We start from the raw sequence: 15999 nt of genomic DNA, 5'->3' as shown, positions 1-15999 counted from the left end.
CTGACGTGGTTGTGGGGGTCTATCAGAGTTGGGTGATGGAAACAAAAGTAGCGAAATTCATATGGTAAGCGATAAGAGGACATACTTATGAAGGAAAAAGAATATCAGAGCAGCAGCAGAAATCACTTCTGTATACATGTAAACTCCCTGTTGCAGATCCCTACATGGTAGACTGGAAGTCAGATGAATGTGTACAACTGTGTCAGACTTTGAGTTTACATCAAGTGCGTGGCTACATGAGTCTGCAGACAAGCTCTCTGATGTGCTGTAGCAGCACACAGATTTGTTTCCAGACAGCAATTTTCCAATCTGCGCCACTCGCTGAGCCTCATCGAGGTATGAGGCAAGTGATACTATACTTTTCGTGACCTTTCTGTGCAAAATGCGTGCATTTCGATCATTGGGAAGGGGGAAATTCTTAGAGCTTTGTAAAAGGCATGTGTATCGGACAGGCAAATATCATCATATAAAATCAAACAATGCATGGAAATGCTTGCAATATGACCATATACCTACGGTAAAATATTTAAAAAATATGAAAAACGATATAAAATCCATAAAAATCGATGAAGACCTGGTACAATTACGACAAATCGATGGGAAATACATAAAATTGAGAGAAATATGACGAAATGTGTAAAACTGCGAAAAAAACTTGAAAAATTACTTAAATTGACTGAGAATACATAAAATTAGAGAAAAATTACTACGAAATGCGAGGAATTGAGGAGGACTGGGGAGTAACCGGTCACTCAAGACCGAGAAAAACTTAAAAATTATGCTCTGGCTGTATTCACTTTTAACCCTCCCCCTCCGCCTGTAAACTACGTGGGTTTTCGTAATACACACTGCAACAAAGGCGACATACGTATTACACAGAGGCGTCTTATCAAACCAGGCAAGGCATGACATATGCATCCTGATCCATAATTGCATTCTCACACATGCAGTCGAATATATATATTTCCGAATTACGGCCGGTTCTCACAAACAATGTTATTCTTTAAGTATTAAAGAGAAGAATCATGGCCTTTATCAGACTTAAACCATTTCCAAGAGTGATCTGTAGGAGAGTGGATCGATGTCACATACATCACCTTTAATAGCGTGAGGGGCATGCATTCGAGAGCAGTATGGGACTTAACTGCTGAGGTCATCAGTCCCCTAGAACTTAGAACTACTTAAACCTAACTAACCTAAGGACATCACACACAACCATGCCCGAGGCAGGATTCGAACCTGTGACCGTAGCAGTCGCGCGGTTCCACACTGTAGCGCCTAGAACCGCTCGGCCACTGCGGCCGGAAGATGTGGTGTTAGGGTGAAATTACTATATTATCCTACACATGATCAAAGCTATCTAACATGAGACCAGGACTTCTTTGTGCAAGAGGAATGCTACCAGAGGTGTGATGATGCTACAGTAATCAGCTGTAACACTGCTACATCTCCCTTGTCTACTGACGTGGTGCTTACTACCTCGTAAGAAGTTGCTACTTCTTTATATGCATTTTCCTGCAGCAGTGTGTGTGTGGTACCTCAATGTATCAGCTATCGAAAATATTCAGGTCATTTTTTCTCCTCTCTATTTCTTAGTGAAACACAATCGCATCCGTCAAAACTGATACTACTACTGTCGCTAATGATATGCACGACTTACATGGGGAGTGTGATTGAGGGTATATACGATTCCGACTTAAAAATACGTATAAAATCCATTAATTTCCTAAGAGACAGAACAGTAGTCTCCAGACTTCGTTCTAGTTGGTTTAGAAGCAAATCGAGCTCTAGATACACGCTGACGATGCCTTCCTAGGATACCGTAATAGTGTACAAGGAAGTAGTTTAATCATTTCAAAATTTGTCACCGTATTGAATGGGGTAACATACTTGAAGGGTAGTTGTATGTCTGAAGTTGGACAAATATATCCTCCATTAGAGTATTAAGAGCGTTGCATTCTGCAAGACTAATACTTCAGAAACCATATGGCTTTAACAGTATAGCATTTTTGGGTGCAGAACCATGTAATCATCAGACTGTGTGTTTACGCTCTATGATCATTTTTCTCATGCCAGTACCTTCCTGGTACTGACTCCAGACAGTGGCATAATGCTTCAGAATTGATTGCACGGTTGATTTACGTGAAATGTTTCAAACTCGATACATCTGGACCTCCATCATGTATAAACCGTTTGTTATAACAACGCAACACTTTCATGTCTACCATACACCAATAAGAGGTGCGACCCTCCTCGACACGCACATATCTGTGGAAATCTTATGCTTTTGGATGGGTGCCATGGGTAAGATTAGTGTTTCAGGAAGGACTGATCAAGTACAATATGGGAGGGATCTGTCAATCTCCGACTTTATCCTACGAATGCGACAATATTCTGTGGCGCCCATCCACACAAGGAAAGATGATCAGTCGTAATAGTGAATTCTGCACTATGATCGATGCGCTGGAAATATGTAGATAACCTCTTTGCATCGGTATAGGACGCTGTCTGGTATACATTGGTGTATATGGTCGACTGGATCTACTGCACAGTCACCTAGCTGCATTCACAATCTAGTATATGGTACTTGTAAAGTAGTAGATGGGTGATTTAGCGATGATGTAGAAATTGGGAAGCGTTCTACCATGTCAATGACTGGCATAAAATTACGGATCAACAGGTAAAATTGCTAAAATTGATCTCGTTATCAACAACAATGTGTATTAAAGTACATCGTTCCATAGCAACGGTGTCTTTCCCAGCCCGACTGTCCGCTGGGTACGGTGTTGATTACCGTATAATGATTGACTGACACCTCTCGGTTGAGATGGAGGGAGCCTTGGTGGAACACCTGATATCTGCTACTTCTTGCTGTGGAGCATGGGATTAAATGTAGACGTCGTCACCTTCATACAGTTGTTTGGAGGCGTTCCTCAATGCTGCAGTCTTGTCCTATTTTCATATGCTGCGATGCCCTTCACATATTTTTATCTTCATTTTTTTATTTTTTTCAGCAATAAGGTAACAGAACCTCATTTTTGTGTACTACCTCATGCATGGTGTGAACAGCACCTTCCGGCAATGGTCAACACCGGAACAGTAATCATGTATGTGACTGCAAAATGAAGGAACAATGCTTTTCGTAGTGGAACACCGAGACATCCGCTACCCTGTCGATGGGGAAGATGACATTAGCTGTATCTTCGAATAGCTGTTGAAAGTGCTCTACAATAGCGCAAATTCTTCCAGTTTCCATATGTTGCGATGTCTTCCACATTTTTGTCAATGACAAACATCGCCTCTGTGTTTTATTTCTAGCAGTTTGTGTTGTGGTAGCTGTACAGTTGACGCCATACAATGTTCAGCTTTCTGTGAGAGCCAAAGGATCGAAACGTTCAACGTTGGTTTAGCAGCAGCTGACACAGACCTCCAAGTCATGGTAGAAAAAACAAAGTGTTTGGTGGTGTACACTGATTGGATGTGTTACATCAACAACAAAAAAAACAATGTATTGAACTGCTTATGAAGGAACAATACAGGAACCCTCTCATGTGAATGAATATCTGTTGGATATGGTCCATCTACAGTACAGTTGACGAAACCTTACAACAGTATGTGGTAGTGACTTCGATCATGAGCCACGTGCTCCAATGAACCAATACCTGTATATTTAATAGGATCGCCACATATGCTCAGTGCCGGAAAGCAGACTGTATTTGTTTCAGATGTATCAGAAGACAGGGATATGGTAATATCTTATCGAGTTCTGTAATGGATGATGTTAGCGGAGATTTTATAGTTCATAGGTTTTCTCTGTTAGATGGTACTAAATACTGAGGTGGAAGAGAATGTTTGGGTGATAGACATGAATGCATCCTGAGAGATGTAGATCTCCTTTGGACTGCACTACCTGTACACAGTTTGGAGATGTGTTGCAATGCAGTAGCAAAATCCTCACTCTTTCTCCATACCCTGTATGATGTGAAGACTTCCTAATTTTCCCAACAAGAAACACCACCGTAACTGATGTACTATCTTTTCTACTACCTTCTGTTGTAGGGGAAAGCTTCGTTTGGCGTTGGCCTTACACATTATACACGGTTGGCGAAGCTACGACAACATGTTCCCATTTCCACCGAGTGGTCAAAACGCGCTCCTGTCGCGTTAACTCAGCTCGTCCTGTTTCTCCACGAGATCCAGACGGTCTTACATATTGCACTCTCCAACTTCCGTTCAGGTCCGACTTAAACTGGGATGATTCACATGGACGAAGCTACAGGGAGGGCGGGGCGGAGACTGAGGAGCATGAACAAGATGCACAGGGACTGTCTAAAAAACAGCGCTGAAGTTTTTGCTGTATAGGATAGGTTCGAAAAAGGTGACTCGTTTCGAGATATTAGAGTGGCACAAATATGATTCACCAGTGGCTGTAATCATTTAAAGACAGCATCCAATGCAAGTATGTGGTAGAATGGACAGACTTGATTGCAAATCGCAGACAGCATTTCTACCAAAAAGCGTAACATTATCAGCAAGTTGTGTGTCCCTGTAGACTCAATAACGCTTTTTATGTAGGGTGATGTTAACATAGTTGGCATGATTGTGTTTTTAATACTGCGGTTCTTATGCGACATGTATGGGGTGGGCTGTGGAATCCCTCTGCAGTCAGCTTCATGTGTCAGTTCTCAACAGTGTTCCTCGAAAAGATCATCATCTTCCCTCCACGGATTCCCATTTGACCTACCTGGTGAGTGAATCCGACTACTGAAAAAAAAAATTACTCACCATGTAAACTAACTCTTATGATCAATTTAATTACTTAGCCTATCAATTTGAAATCAATGACGTACCACCTGGTGGGAGGAGGAAATGGCTAGGGCACCACGGAATGATTCTTCACAGGCGTTTCTTATCTTTCTCATTGCAGCGATATCTTTTAATGAAATTTCAATCTCCCACCTACACAAGGCGAGACAGGCTCTCAAGATTTGTTTCGTAAATACTAGTATGATATAGCATCACACTGATAAAACGAGATGTGCCACAGTGTACAAAACATCTACGTCCTCTTGAGTTATAGCTTGTTGTTGCCGAACATAAAATGAATGTGTTTTTTTTTTTCGACACGTGAGCCAATGACGTGAAAGATTGTATTCTCTAATGTTATTTCACATGTCTGAAATGTTTGTAATACACACGTGCATGACAATTTATTTACAGACACTGAATGTGAGAGATGCTCTCAGGTTTTATAATTTGTCCATCAAGCTGAAATAAATTGCTTGATATAGGCTTTCTTTCTTTGGAGTTTAAATTATCGCTTTTTCTTTACGCCGATGACGGCTTCAAGATAATGAGGGCACTCTGCGGTGATCTGTAATTTTTGCAGTAAAGCAGTCGAAGTTTCTTTTTCCTGATTTTATGCAGAGCCGAAATGTCTCTGCTGATCATTTGTGGTTGGTGGCAGGGCACTTTGTTGGACGTCACAAAATGATGAGATGCAAATTGTATTCTGCATTCGACCGTAAAAACTATACCGATTTTTCTGATGGAACTTAAAGAAAATGAACTGCACCTATTTTCGTGGAAAGAGGACATTTATTATCGTCGCGATTGTGTTCTCCTTTTTTAATAGGTGCTTGATTGTAAGAGACGTGTTGATGTTAAATACAATTGTTCTCCATTGCAGAACAGCGGGCGTGGGAGGGGGCAGGGGAGGGGGGCGAGTCTACTGTGGGCGGTGGCCGGACATAATCATGCGGCAGTGCTGCTGAATTTCCCCTTTCTGTTGCCAAATGGCCATTGCCTCAAGGCAGGCTGCATACCACGAGTGACCATGGAGGTCTGGTGAGACCAGTGACTGGAGAGGGGTGGCAGTGGGCTACAGAAAAAGAGCTCGGCAGAGCAGCTAGCCATTTGAAAAAGCGATCTGGAGCGTCCTCCGCAATTTCGTTGTTGTTCCAGAGGAGTCCAGTCTTTCCGATGAATACGTTTAACTGATTGTAAGAAAGAGTTGCGTTGGCCGGCCGGTGTGGCCGAGCGCTTCTAGGCGCTTCAGTCTGGAACCGCGCGACCGTTACCGTGGCAGGTTCGAATCCTGCCTCGGGCATGGATGTGTGTGATGCCCTTAGGTTAGTTAGGTTTAAGTAGTTCTAAGTTCTAGGGGACTGATGACCTCAGATGTTAAGTCCCATAGTGCTCAGAGCCGTTTGAACCAAAGAGTTGCGTTGACAATAAATACAGTTGTTCTCCATCGCAGAATTGCGAGCTGTTGGGGTCGAGGGGGGAGGGGGGTGTATTGTATACTTTGGGTGGTCGCCGGACACAGCCGTGGAGTTTGGGGGCTGTGTTGCTATATTTTATATGAACAAGTTGCACTGGGGTGGCCGTCCTTTTATCTCAGATTGTTTGGTTGACTATACATGTTATTGTGTTGGCGAAGGAGTGTCGCCTCAAGGCAGTTGGCGACCATGCAAAGCACAGTGGAGTAGCTGACTGTTTGAGAAAGCCTGTGTCCTCTCAGATGGATGGATGGATGGATGGATAGATGGATGGATGGATGGAGGGAGGGAGGGAGGGAAGGAGAGGAGGCATGAGGGGAGGTAAGAGGGCCTCAATTTTCAGCAGTTTGTCAGTGCCTATCAATGAGAACGCATGTTCAACTGCCGCTCCTCTGCAGTCTTTTAGGTCAACGATTTTCCCTGCATGTTCAACTGCCACTGCTCTGCAGTCTTTTAGAACAACGAATTTCCCAGTACATGTGTTGCATTATGGCCGGTTTTTACACAACAATTTCGAAATGTAATTAGAACTGTGATGCACTGTTTCCATCAGTTGTGGTAGAATGTAGTGGCTTTGGTTACATGGGATTCATGGTGGTTTTTGAGCAAGCGTCTGTAGCGAACTCTGACGTCAAACAATGATAGATACTGTATGCTTACAGGTAATACACTTTTTAAACTCCTCTCTGTTCAACACCAGCGCCTCGTCTCTTGACCATACTTCCAACTAAAGAAAATATATTACCTTACACATCTGCCTTTTTCCCGCCAGCTTTAGGTGAAGGGTAGAGTTTGAGTGTGTTTGTCACTAGTTTCGAGTGGTATTGCGAAATTTTTTCCCAGCAGGATGACACCAGTTGTATGGTATCGTCAGTTTTTGAGTTGTATTACGATTTTAGGCCGTCTTCATGTAGCACTATGCATATAGTTGTGTAATTAGGCCTGATTTTATGATTAATTACATATTTTCCCAACCAAAATAAACAAAGTACACTAACCTAACGTTCCTCTCCTGCATCTGGACAGTTTCCATGTGTTGCGGGCGAGGGGGGGGGGGAGGGGGGGGCGGGCGGGGGCGTACATTTGGGCTTTCCATCCAGTAGAACCAGGGTTTGAGTCCCAGAAAGGGCACCGCCATTTTTAATTTCCCGTGTTTCAAGTGCCTCTGGTGGTTTAGTTGTGTTAGGGGGTGCACTTGTGTTCTCCTTCCAGAACGACCAGGGTTCGAGTCCCAGAAGGGTATCGCCATTTTTAATTTACCACCAATTCCTGGGTGGCAGGGAGGGGGGGGGGGTATCATCACAGCCCTGGGACAAAGAAATCCCCATCAAAATTCGAAATTCTGGCCAATAGAGTACTAGGGGGAGGGGAGGGGGAGGGGGAGAGAGGGAGGGGGAGGCAGCTGGGCCCTCGTGCAGGCCGAGAAAAACACATGACATCATCTGGGGGTTGGGGTGGGTGGGGTCGGGGTGGCAGTGGATGTGATCGGGGGGAATTAACTGATCAATTTAATTAATTTGCATATGAATTTGATATCAAAATTGCACCGATGCCACCATCTGCCTAGTGCTGCCATAGCAACTCCACCTGTTTACGGTACAGGTCCTAATCGTCTTTCTGACTTCATGAAAAAGCAGCGCACGTGTGGGAGCGGCGTGCCAAGATGTGAGTGTAGTAGCCAAAACCTGAGTGAACTGAGTTACGCCCTGTAACAGTTTCCATATCTGCTGCTTATGTAAGCAGACGTCTTCAGACATTAAAAGCTCTTATGATAAGACAGACATTATGAGACACTTGAATAAGTAAACTGTGCATGAAAACACTGCCAATGAATGAGAAAGACGAATCCTGCAATACTGAAAATAACTTAGACCAGCAGTGTGAATGAGGAGACACTCAGGGACACACGTTAACGAACCGCCTGAACCAAGGAGAAAAAATAACTATTAAGAAACCTGCCACACGGACGAAAAACAGCACCCAGATGTCATAATCGTGAATGCAAAGAATAAGCAGAAAAACACTGTCCCAGCAAAACTAACTAGCCCATGATGAGGAATGTGAAAACAGAATCTGCTCCCACAAACAAATCAATACACAGACAAACTAAAACCAGACAGAAAGAACACAGAAGTATAAAACCTTTGAGAGACGACAGCATCAGGACACACTTTTACCTTATCCCATTGAAGTGTGGCAAACGAGAGGAGAGAAGACAACAACGAAGCGTTTATGGAAAAAGTTCAAGGCAATCGTGAAATGCGTTTTAGACAGGTACGTGCCGAGTAAAACTGTGAGGGACGGGAAAAACCCACCGTGGTACAACAACAAAGTTAGGAAACTACTGCGAAAGCAAAGAGAACTTCACTCTAAGTTTAAACGCAGCCAAAACCTCTCAGACAAACAGAAGCTAAACGATGTCAAAGTTAGCGTAAGGAGGGCTATGCGTGAAGCGTTCAATGAATTCGTAAGTAAAATTCTATGTACCGACTTGACAGAAAATCCTAGGAAGTTCTGGTCTTACGTTAAATCAGTAAGTGGCTCGAAACAGCATATCCAGATACTCCGGGATGATGATGGCATTGAAACAGAGGATGACACGCGTAAAGCTGAAATACTAAACACCTTTTTCCAAAGCTGTTTCACAGAGGAAGACCGCACTGCAGTTCCTTCTCTAAATCCTCGCACAAACGAAAAAATGGCTGACATCGAAATAAGTGTCCAGGGAATAGAAAAGCAACTGGAATCACTCAACCGAGGAAAGTCCACTGGACCTGACGGGATACCAATTCGATTCTACACAGAGTACGCGAAAGAACTTGCCCCCCTTCTAACAGCCGTGTACCGCAAGTCTCTAGAGGAACGGAAGGTTCCAAATGATTGGAAGAGAGCACAGGTAGTCCCAGTCTTCAAGAAGGGTCGTCGAGCAGATGCGCAAAACTATAGACCTATATCTCTGACGTCGATCTGTTGTAGAATTTTAGAACATGTTTTTTGCTCTAGTATCATGTCGTTTTTGGAAACCCAGAATCTACTATGCAGGAATCAACATGGATTCCAGAAACAGCGATCGTGTGAGACCCAACTCGCTTTATTTGTTCATGAGACCCAGAAAATATTAGATACAGGCTCCCAGGTAGATGCTATTTTTCTTGACTTCCGGAAGGCGTTCGATACAGTTCCGCACTGTCGCCTGATAAACAAAGTAAGAGCCTACGGAATATCAGACCAGCTGTGTGGCTGGATTGAAGAGTTTTTAGCAAACAGAACACAGCATGTTGTTATCAATGGAGAGACGTCTACAGACGTTAAAGTAACCTCTGGCGTGCCACAGGGGAGTGTTATGGGACCATTGCTTTTCATAATATATATAAATGACCTAGTAGATAGTGTCGGAAGTCCCATGCGGCTTTTCGCGGATGATGCTGTAGTATACAGAGAAGTTGCAGCATTAGAAAATTGTAGCGAAATGCAGGAAGATCTGCAGCGGATAGGCACTTGGTGCAGGGAGTGGCAACTGACCCTTAACATAGACAAATGTAATGTATTGCGAATACATAGAAAGAAGGATCCTTTATTGTATGATTATATGATAGCGGAACAAACAGTGGTAGCAGTTACTTCTGTAAAATATCTGGGAGTATGCGTGCGGAACGATTTGAAGTGGAACGATCATATAAAATTAATTGTTGGTAAGGCGGGTACCAGGTTGAGATTCATTGGGAGAGTCCTTAGAAAATGTAGTCCATCAACAAAGGAGGTGGCTTACAAAACACTCGTTCGACCTATATTTGAGTATTGCTCATCAGTGTGGGATCCGTACCAGATCGGGTTGACGGAGGAGATAGAGAAGATCCAAAGAAGAGCGGCGCGTTTCGTCACAGGGTTATTTGGTAACCGTGATAGCGTTACGGAGATGTTTAACAAACTCAAGTGGCAGACTCTGCAGGAGAGGCGCTCTGCATCGCGGTGTAGCTTGCTCGCCAGGTTTCGAGAGGGTGCGTTTCTGGATGAGGTATCGAATATATTGCTTCCCCCTACTTATACCTCCCGAGGAGATCACGAATGTAAAATTAGAGAGATTAGAGCGCGCACGGAGGCTTTCAGACAGTCGTTCTTCCCGCGAACCATACGCGACTGGAACAGGAAAGGGAGGTAATGACAGTGGCACGTAAAGTGCCCTCCGCCACACACCGTTGGGTGGCTTGCGGAGTATAAATGTAGATGTAGATGTAGAAAATAACAACAACAACAATGTACTTCCACACACATGGACACAGCATGGCAGATGAGAGAAGAAAGGACATCATAACATTCAGCTAACGCATGTGAGAAACAGCCTCATCACCACTGAAGTATCCTTGTCCTGAAAAGATATCAAAGACATTTTTAAAAGAAACTTTACTAACGAAACTCAATTATAATATCTTTCGATGAATGTCCATAAAAATATATACAACAGAATTATCTTTGCTGTGACGTTGTTGTGATCTGCGTACATGGCGAACCCTACAGTCTTGACAGGCTGCGTGAAGACCTGGGATGTTACTGGACCTGTGCTGCCAGTGTGTGAAGGCTGATGTGCTGCTAGTGCAGACCAGGACGAACTGGGCCAGTCTTATGGCTTGGAGTTCTGAGACGAAACTGCTGCAAACGCCAACTGGTAGCGCTGGAACTGAATTGCTGATGTGGCCAGATGGAACGGCTGGCAATGTTGACTTGAGGTGTAGGGCATAACTGACTTTACACTATCCCACAGTGACCTAAATAGCAGACAGATATCAAATTGGCGTTGTGAGGACATGTTACCTTGCGTAGTAAATTGTGCCCTAACGAAAGTGCTCTTTGCTGCTCCAGACACGCTGCCTGTCTGCGAGGTTGGCGACCTGATATGCTGTCGAGGTGATGCGTAACTCTGTGGCAGTGTGCGATTTGCAGGGGGGGGGGGATGGGGGGGATTTAACCCCCCCCCCCCCTCTGCATCAGACCATCCCCTCCTCTGGTTTTAGTTTATGCATCCCAACCTGGGATGTTTATTTCCCACGCACTGTAGTAAAACTTTACATACAATTTAAATTTGTGGAGCCGAACACTGAAAGTTTTTAATACAGTCTTAATATTAGTATTATTAATATGTTTGCTTATTAATCTTGAAAAAGTGTTATGCAGTAGTTAAGCATTTCAAAACATTTAGAACTAAATGACAAGATGACGCACGCCACATTTCCGTAGCATGCCACAACGTTGCAAGACGTCGCCCCAGCGTAAACGAGGCTTTGGAGCCAGGTCTGTATTGTATGGTGGATGTGATGTGTTGCGTACGAAACTAAAACCTGCAATCAGATGCAAACGTCGTGGAAAACTGTGAAGAGGTGTCACCTTGCAGCAAGATAACGCTCGCCCACATTCTGCCAAACGGACAGCCGACGCAATAAAGGAGTTGAGATTCGAGGTGCTGGAACATCCACTATACAGTCCAGACCTGGTTCCAAGCGATTTTCTCATGTTTGGACCCGTAACGGAAGCACTACAGGGAAATAGATTTGAAAGTGATGAAGACGTCATTTCTGCGGTGCAAAATTGGTTACAGATGCAACCGAAAAACGTATTTTCTGATGAAAAAAAACTCTTAAAACGTCGGGAAAACTGCATTGAAGTCCAGGGAGGTTACGTAGAAAAATAACGCATGTTTCAGCTTTCTATCATCAGAATAAGTACAGCTTTTCACAGATGTGCCTTTACTTTTTGAATTTCTCTCGTATACCTGTATGTAGATGATTTTGTAAATAAGCTTTTCCTATAATGTACTTTTAAAGATATAACAAGGTATGGCTTTTCTGATAGTGCATACGCGTGAATAGTGAGTTTCGGCATTAACATCTATTTATAAATAACTGTTTAACCATGGGTAACGCCACGGTCCAAGCAAGTAACATATGTAATTATACTAACCCCCTAAGACATCCCCCCCACTGTTAAAAGCACAAATCTCACACTGCTCTGTGGTAAACAGCCCAGGCTATACAAGGAAATATGTCGGTGTTGATGGAAGCCGTTTACCCGGGTCCTCCTGGCAGGGCAGCTGCCCGCACAGCCTGCCTGCTGTGCGGAGAAATTGACTACTGGTCAGACGTAACAGAGAGAGAGAGAGAGAGAGAGAGAGAGAGAGAGAGAGAGAGAGAGAGACTCGGTTAACCTACTAACACAGTAACCTCAATGATGACAAGCACTTAAATACGAATACGAAAGTTACTGTTTAGATGTACACTGATGAGCCAAAACATTATCACCACCAGGTTAATAGCATGTGGCTCCACGTTTGGAACCTAGCACAGCAACGATTCTGAGTAGCATGGAGTCAACAAGTTCTTGGTAGATTTCTGGATGTATGTGTCATCAGATTTCTATGAAACGGTCACAGAATCTCCATGAATTACGATTTATTGGTTTATGGGCACAGAGCTGGCAACTGATAGGTCTCCAGGTATGTTCCATCAGGTGAATTTCGTGGCCAAGATCTCTATGTGAGCGCACTACAGTGCTCCTTAAAGCAATGTAGCACGATTTTGGCCTATTGATGTGGACAGTTATCTTTCTGAAAAAGGCCATCACTTTTATTTGGGGATGACACAAGCAAGAAGGGATGCATCTCGTCTGCGATAATGTTCACATAGTCCACGGCTGTCATAGCAAATTCAGTTACTACCACAGAGAGGTCGAGCAAATGAGGCGTCTGTAAAATGTCAGGAATCGTCTGGAAGCGCTCGTGGCGCTGAGAAAACATGATTATTCAGTGAATCGTTTATTGTGACAGCTTTACAAAGGATGGTGCACTGTTGACCATCGTTGCCTCCTGCCCTGGTCACGGACAGACTCTCGATGTCGGACGCGACTCCAGTCCTTGCGCCTGCGTCGTAGCCGAGCCTGGTACAGCATGGATAGCTGCTACCGGCTGAGGGAGTGTACTCGATCCTACTCCGTGCCTCTTCTTCCCTGGACCACCCCATTCGCGGTGTGGTGTAGGCAGCAGGTGTTGAACCCAGTACTGCCGGCCTGGTAGGACCCGAACCCGGATGCGCCAAGGCAGTGGTCCGTCTGGAACCCTGGTTGTCGTCGTCGTCTTCCGTCCCACACTCAGAGAGTACAGCATCTGGTACTACACTGCTGCAGGCAGTTCATCAGCTCTCCCATCAGCAGTGGTCGGTGTGTGACAGCATAAAGTTCGTCAGTGGAATTCAGCACTGCAGCACTCCATGGCTGGCTGGTACTGCACTGGTTGATCTGAGGCAAGACTTACTAAAACAACATAGTCATGAACAGAATGTCGTCGACACGGACTCCACTTTTCCCACTGACCTGAACCGGTCTCCCCTACTTGGAGCTGGGACTCCAGTATTTAAAGAGCTCTCCGTAGTTCTGTGACGTGCCGTTTACTAGCGATGACCGCATGTGGCCTCATTATTCTGCTACCCTTGCTTTAATTCTCTCTCAACAGCTAGTTAAATTAGTCTATGAATGTTTTCCCGAGCCGTATATATTGCTACTTGCGGCATCCCACCGCGGGAACGAGCGTGCGTGTTATTTTGCTTAGTCGCTGTCCTTTTCTGTTTTCCCGCTGCGTGTGCTCTCTCTCACTCAGCTACTGCAGAGTTGCAAACTGCGCTGCCCGTCTGTCTCGCATCACCGTGCTTCCTGGTCCGCCGCTAATCGTGGCGTAACCAGCCTATCTTATGTCAAGGTGCCTGAACTCCATTAAAAATATTACAACTTGGAACCCGTATTACTCTGTGCCGTAACAAGCAAAAATCGTCTACTACTTTAAGCGCCTCGTTTCCTAATCTAATACGCTCAACATCACTTGATTTAATTCGACTACATTCTATTATCTTTGTTTTGCTTTTGTTGATATTCATCCTATATCCTCCTGTCAAGACACTGTCATTTGGTTCAGCTGCTCTTCCAAGCCCTTTCCTGTCTCTGACAGAACTACAGTGTCATCAGCAAACTTCAAAGTTTTTATTTCTTCTCCCTGGGCTTTAATTCCTACTCCAAGTTTTTCTTTGGTTTCCTTTACTTCTTGCCCAATGTACAGACTGAATAACATCAGGAAAAGGTTAAAAACCTGTCTCACTCCCTTCTCAACAACTGCTTCTCTTTCATGCCCCATGACTCTTATAACTACTGTCTGGTTTGTGTTCAAGTTGTAAAGAGTCTTTCGCTTCGTGTACTTTACCCCACTACCTTCGGAATTTCGAACAGAATATTCCTGTCAACATTGTCAAAAGCTTTCTCTGAAGTCTACAAATTCTATAAACGGAGGTTTGCCTTGCTTGAATCTTTGTTCTAAGAGGAATCGTAGGGTCAGTATTCCCTTGTATGTTCCTACATATCTCCGAAATCCAAACTGATCTTTCCCAAGTTCAGCTTCTATCATTTTTTCCATTCTTATATAAAGAATTCGTGTTAGTATTTTGCAACCATGACATATTAAACTGATAGTTGGTAATATTAACACCTGTCAGAACCTGCTTTCTTTGAATTGGAATTATTACATTCTTCTTGAAGTCTGAGGGTATTTCGCCTGTCTCATACATCGTGCTCACCCAGTGGTAGAGTTTTGTGAAGCCTGGCTCTCCCAAGGCTATCAGTAGTTATGAAAGAATGGCATCTGCTCTCAAGGCCTTGTTTTGACTTGTGTCTTTCAGTGCTCTGTCAGATTCTTCTTGCAGTGTCTTATTTCCCAGCTCATCTTCATTTACATCCTTTTCTATTTCTATTATACTGCCTTAAAGTTCAACTCCCTCGTATAGGGTTGGTTTTCCAACTGAGCTCTTGATATTCATACAGCGGTACCTCTTTTCTATTTCCCACAATTTTCCTCTTACATAACTTTGGCACTCAGGAGTTGTTGGCTGCGTCAATTTCATAATAAAAAATTGCAATAGGTCATGTCACTGAGGTCTACGTGCTGGCTATTTGCTAATAAAAACTTAATATCACATCATTCAAGGCACCAGCAGAGATCACACCAAGGCAGATATGTAAATAGTCTCATTGATACCCAATTTTTGGTATTGTCACTCATTTTTGTATTTTTCCACATTTCACGTATTTTGTCGAGCTACACAAGATCAACCCCACTATTCCTGACGCCGTGGTGAGTCATTATGCTCTAAGGCAATCACAATGTAGTATGGGCCCAATTTACTTGTCATTGCTAAGCCACCACTTCACTACTAGTGTGTGTAACGTCATTGTGATGTGTTAGAAACGAAAACATTGCTATAAATAACGATACCATAGTAAATTCTAAAAGCATTACCAGTCTCCAACCAGATATACTGTATGTATAAGAAATACACTCTGCAAGAGCTAAACCCCTGCTTTGTCACCACTACATTACTGGATTGTGTGATATCATAGCAAAATTTTGATGCTTCTAACCAAAGATAATGTGTGCGTGGCACAGCGTTACAAAACACGAATTTAGAGAGCATGACATTGTTGTGCCTAAATGTGATTTTTGCGTCTCATTACATGTTTTGCAAAATCTTAGTCTACCCACACATCTAGGTGAGGTGTGTGCATCCATCACGGCGGTGAGAGTAGCCTCATGGAAACACCCAGCAGAAATACTACAGCTCGGTACATAAACACTTGCAAAGCCATCCCTACAGTAACAGGGTCTATTAAAATGAACTGGCTCTCATATTGGTGG

Source organism: Schistocerca nitens, chromosome 3 (assembly GCF_023898315.1).
Source record: "Schistocerca nitens isolate TAMUIC-IGC-003100 chromosome 3, iqSchNite1.1, whole genome shotgun sequence".
In the NCBI taxonomy this organism is placed as follows: Eukaryota; Metazoa; Arthropoda; class Insecta; order Orthoptera; family Acrididae; genus Schistocerca; species Schistocerca nitens.
Note: the sequence above shows the minus strand (reverse complement) of the source record.